The following is a 6,000-nucleotide window of genomic DNA, read 5'->3' as shown; positions in this document are numbered from 1 at the left end:
TTGGTCCAGAGTCCAACCAAACCTCTGATACCCCCATCTTATTCCCACTCGTTTATAACCCCACAGCAAACTTCGAGCACCTAGGCTCAGGAATAAAGTCATCGACCGACTCAAACTGGACGTAGGGCACGTTGCCTAAACCAGTATAAACCCTATGTCATTGAGTACTAGGCCATATCCGATCACAACGTACGGTAAAATGACAAATATTTACTAGTTGGTCACTTTTCGCACCGACAGGGGGTGAATTAGGCAACTCTAAACTATGGCCTCTTTTTCTACCCTGAGCAAAACCTATGCAAAAGATAAACTATCTAAATGTGCAACTATAATTTTGCTAGTATGTTGCTATCTCTACCGCAAAAGGAGTTATGCAACCTAGGTTTTAAACCTATCAACTAGCCTATCACTAAGCTAGGAAAGTAAAGCACACACCAAGATTGTAATGTAAATGTGGAAGCTAAAGAGTAAGGTAGAGATATGCAAACTCCCATCGACGACTACGGTATTTTTACCGAGGTATTGAGAAGCACGTAAGCTTCCCCCTAGTCCTCATTGGAGCCCCTCGCAAGGGCCAAGCTCCTGGTCGAGTAACTCTGTGGATAGCCTCGGTCCTTCCCCATGCGTAAGTGGTATGCCTTCTGACAAGTCTCTCCTAGATGCTCTCCGCTGTCTTCACTATCAAGCTTCCAGCCAAAACACCGTGGGCCTTGTTCCTTTCGGTACGCGGTGGCAGCCACACCACAAACGCGGTTGGTGTGATCTCGTAAGACTATAAGCCCCTCCAATGTACAACAATGGTGCGCGCAAGCACCGAGTGATAAGAGGTATGCAAACCTCACTAAACATTAGGCCTAAACCTAGAGCAAGTGCATAAGTGGTGGTCTAATCAACCTAAGCACTTTGTAAAGCACCTACGCTAATCACCTAATGAATCACTAAGCACTATGCAAGTGAAGATCACTAAAATGGTGTATCAACACCCTTGATATGTTTTCTCAGCTCTCCACATACCAAATGGCCGGTTGGGGGTCTATTTATAAGCCCCATGGAGAAAGTAGCCGTTGGGGATGAAACCTAGCTTTCTGCAACTGACCGGATACGTCTGGTCGTCCCGACCGTTGGAGCGCGCGCGTTGATCGAACTTTGGGCCAAGTCCGATCATCATCGATCGGACGTGTCTGGTCGTGCTGGCGCCGTTCTGGACTCAATCGGACGCCACTGCCTGGCGCGTCTGGTCGTCCACAGCCGCTGCGTCCGGTCACGCTGAATTATTGCCGCGACAATGAACAGTGAAGTTCATGCGTCCGGTTACTACCTCGCTCAGCGTCCGGTCGCTGCTGCTGACGCCTGCTGTTGCCGAGCAACTGATCGGACGCATCCGGTTACTCATAGGGGCTACATCCGATCACCTCTGCCGAGCTCGTTTCTTCGCGATCTTGAGTCCGGCTTGGTTCCCATCTTCGTGCTTGGACTATATTTGATATCTTGGGTCTTCTCTTGTGCTTCTAGGGTCTTGCTTATGGTGTTGATCATGGGATCATTATGTTGCCTTCGTCCAAGTCACGTCTTGCACCCTATTAAACTATAAAATAATTACTTGCAAATTCATTAGTCCAATTTGGTTATGTTGGTCATCAAACAGCAAAATCCAAAGTAAATGGGCCTAGGGTCCATTTTCCTTACAACAATCACTATAATTAATCTGAGCGTCATTGCTGACCGGTCGGCCGGCCGTTGACTGGACTCCATATATGCATGCATATCGTCGATATCGATTGATCGATCACTTGCACATATCTCTAGGAGACTTGAGACTCTGACTAGCGTGGAACACAATTACTCTCTCTGTCTGAAATAAATCAACTTTTAAAAGTTATACAGTACTAAATTAAACTGTTTTGAGCTTCATCAAATTTATATAGAAGTACATCATCAATATTTGTGAGACCAAATTAGTATCATCAGATGCATGATGAAATTATATGTTCATATATGTATTTATTTGGTTGGATAGATTGTGTTACTAATTTATATAATGTTAGTCAAACTTAAGATAATTTGATTTAGGGTGATTCTAAGATCATAATTGTTTTATTTTGGGATGAACGGCGGCGAACCTTTTTGAAATGGATAAGCTTTCCATTACTCATCGGTCGTGGCCAAATCGCCGGATACCAAACCCTCCAAACCACGGAGTACCTAGCAGCATCCGTGGCCATATAATCAAACAATCTCATCAATCACATAGATGATGACGACAGCTTCTGATTAGAAAATGAAGTGAGGACATATATGTCTTTTGTATTCTCTATTAATCTTTCCTAAATTTTTTGGAGCGCGCTGTGTTACAGGATACATGGAATATGAAATAAGGGACATAACAAGTGTTGGATTTGAACTTAACATGAAAAATAGTGGCGGTACACGGTTGAATGAGCGAATGAAATGAAAGAAGCATGCAATGTGGTGTTGTACACAATGTACCCATCATCAAATTTAATTCAAACACAAAATGCAATGACGACGGCCCTGTTCGGCTCGCTAAAATTTGGCTGCTGCTGATGCTGATTTGTTGTGAGAGAAAAATTGATCCATCGTTAAAAAGTACTGCTGAAGTAGTGCTGAAAAACAAGGTGGACAACATATGTGTGAGATCATCAATATGTGTGAGAGATCGATTAGAGATGCATCAAGATCAAATGAAACTATGAATGAAAGATAGATATATGCGTCGTCGTTGGCCGGTCAACACAACATGTATGATGTATGGACCTGGTCCGAGGGGCGATCAGCATGCATGCACTTGCGCTTTGCCTCGGCCTCGCGCCAACCATAAATGCTTCGTTGGGCTGGTAGAATTTTGGCTGAAGCCTGACTGAAAACACAGTTCTGATTGATTTGTTGTGAGAGAAAAATACTGTTCCGAAAGAAAAAAAGTCGAACAAATCGAATATGGGGTAAGCCGAATGGAGCCAAAGTTGCGTCATGTATGCATCTGTACGTGGATCCATATACAAATGTACCGAATGCCTACCGTACGGTACGCGTGTCCTGCACTGTACGTACTACGTAGGACGTATGTATCTGATCTCTCCGCAAATATACGTATAACGTAGGTCTATAGGCAGATCGATATACAGCTGTGTACTTATATTCTCCTTAAAAAAATGAAAACTTGATTATTATCTAAAAAAAACTATTATTTATGAAAATCGAGTTATATCCATCAAAATATTGCATTATTGTTGTTATGATAATGTCTAAATAAAATACGAGTGTTGCTGCAGACGACTCGCTCTACCCATATATATACGAAGCTTGCATGCATCTCTAAGCTAAATATTCTGATTGGTGTGCTAAGAGCATCTCCAAAAGTGCCAAAAACAGTCTCCAAAGAATTTTGGTAAGATTGAAAAAAAAATACATCTCCAACAACTCTCAAACCCACCTCCCAATCTTTTGACACTTCAAAAAAAAAAACACCCCATACGCGTAAAGTTATGCGCGCATATCGTTGCGCTAATCTAGAGGTGGAAGGACGTAGGGAAGAAGTAGGACATGAGGTTCCTAATGCAAATGTATAAGAGAGAAATAAAGTATAAAAGTGATTAGTGTGATTTAGAAATAATTTATGATTTCTGATGTAAAATTACCTTCTATCTTTTAGGCGTGAAATTTTGAAAACAGTTAAAATTGTAGCTTTTTTTATGTCTTTCAATATATTTTGCAAAGGATGAAAAACTTTTTTTTGGGATTATTTTTTAGATACCGGTGGAGATGCTCTAAGGATGTCCGTCTGTCCGGACATTGCCGTTGATGGCGACGACACTAGCCAAACGGTCCAAATCTCCACTTCCATATCTGCTCGCCCCCAACCTTATCTGCTCGTGAGCCCATCGTCTATTCCTCTCCATTCACCGCACCACCGTCGCGTCCACACCGCCGCACGCATGCTCCAGCACGACAATGCCACCGCGGTGCTCTCCACCGCGCGTGCTCCGGCCCGCCACCGCACCCGACCGGTCGCCGACCTCTCTCTCTACCACGCTCCATCGCCGCAACGCGCCATTCTTCCTCTCCTCGGGCTATCCACCCGCCGCGGCGTTCTCCACCTCACCGGCGTCCTTCTCCACCGAAGTGGCCTTCTCAACTAGAGTTGCGCGCCACTCCGCGGCATCGAGCTCCGCGCCAGCATCGAGCTCTACGTCGACGAGCATCCAGTCGTCCAAGTAGCGAGTAGATGTTGCGCTAAAAACACATGTTGCAAGTATATGTTTTAAGTGTTTTAGATGTATGTTGCAAGTGTTTCGTATAGATGTTGCAAAAATAGATCGAGATGTTGCATATGTTGCAATGGTAGTACACGTATATTGCAAACCTCTATTCCTAATGTTTCATTTATTTTTCAGACGTATATTGCAAGTGTGTTTGTCTGATGTTGCATATGTCTCTCACATATGTTGCAAGCGTTTTATCTGGATGTTGCATGTGTTTGCAATGATTTTCAAGTGTTTTCAGGTGTTTTTGCAATGGTTTCAGACTCATGTTTCTAAGTGTTTTATTTGTTTTTAGACGTATGTTGCAAGTGTTGCATCTGGATATTTTAAAAAGTAGATCGGACGTTGTATATGTTGCAATGTGACCTGTTGCTGTAGCTTCTTGAGGGGGTGCGAGGGTGGGGCGCAGACGCCGCGTGGGGCGAGCGGGGGCGCAGAGACTGTGTGGGTCGGGTGGGCGTAGACGCCGCGTCAAGTCGGTCGAGGTGCAGGTGCAGGTGCGGGAGCGGGGTGGAGGCGCGGGTGTCCGGACTCCGGAGGCTAGCAACGCCGATTTTATTTAGTCACAGAGCGTCGTCGAATGTATTGTAGTGAAAGCGTCGTCGAATGTATCACTTGATAAAAAAAAATAAACCGAGATAATGGGCTGTTCCATCCATTATCCATTGCCGACTAAAACAGCCCAGCCCATAAACTCGTACGGCCTGGCCCATCAGGAGAGAAGAGAGCTGAGCTGGCAATCCTCCCTCCCTTCCCCACTGTCAGTGTCAGTTCTTGTGCTTTTTCCCCTTGATGAAAAGAAAAACTGCCACTGCCAGTCGGTTCTTCTTCTTCCTTCTTCGCCAGCGGTGGCTGCTCTCTCTGACTCTGAGGTGGCCCGGCCCCGGACCGACGACCGAGACGCCGGCAGCCAGCGGTGAAGCTAGCTCCGTCGACGATTTGAGATTTCCTTCCCGGTGCCCATAAACTCGTCTGCACTCGCACGTGCGCCATTGGTGGCCAAGCTCCCAGATCGACTCTTTGCATGCAGCAGTGCCACCCACCATGCCCATTTCCTCCTCAGCTTTCTTACCAGTGTACTAGATGTTCTACCATTGCCGAGGAGAAAGCTGGTTTCAGGACTTCAGAGGGACGCAGAAAGCTGGGCCATTTGCTCACGCAAGCCCTGTAGATTTGCGTATCTAATCTCAAATGTGCTTCCAGATATTTCTTTCCGTTTTTTGTTTGATAAGAAATGGAGATTTCTAAGCTTGTGCCATAAAGCATGAGTAGTAGTAACATAAAATACTCTCTTGAAAATCTATACTGTAACTAGAATCGACGTACCCAGTGCAGAGAGCTTCTGCTCTATGCGGGTCTAAAGAAGGGTGTCAGTGGCAAGTCTTACCCTCGCCTGTGTAATGCGAGGAGACCGCAACTTGAATCCGGGACCTTCCAGTCACAGGCGGTAAGACTCTACCGATTACCGCTGGTACCAGGCCCGCCCTTCATACTACGGCCCCGTTCGGCTTACCCAGAAACCGGCTTGTTCGGTTTGTTTTTTCAGCCGAAACAGTGTTTTCCTCTCACAACAATTCAGCCAGAACAGTGTTTTTCAGCCAGTTTCAGCCAAGTTTCAGCGAGCCGAACAGGGCCTACAACTAGAATGCATTAATTTAATTGCCATAACATCCTACTGCCCATATAAGAACAAAACACATTCTTTGTTTCTTTTTTCCCT

Source organism: Miscanthus floridulus, chromosome 8, assembly GCF_019320115.1.
Source record: "Miscanthus floridulus cultivar M001 chromosome 8, ASM1932011v1, whole genome shotgun sequence".
Taxonomy (NCBI): Eukaryota; Viridiplantae; Streptophyta; class Magnoliopsida; order Poales; family Poaceae; genus Miscanthus; species Miscanthus floridulus.
The sequence above is the reverse complement of the archived record's forward strand: the minus strand, read 5'-3'. Positions refer to the sequence as shown.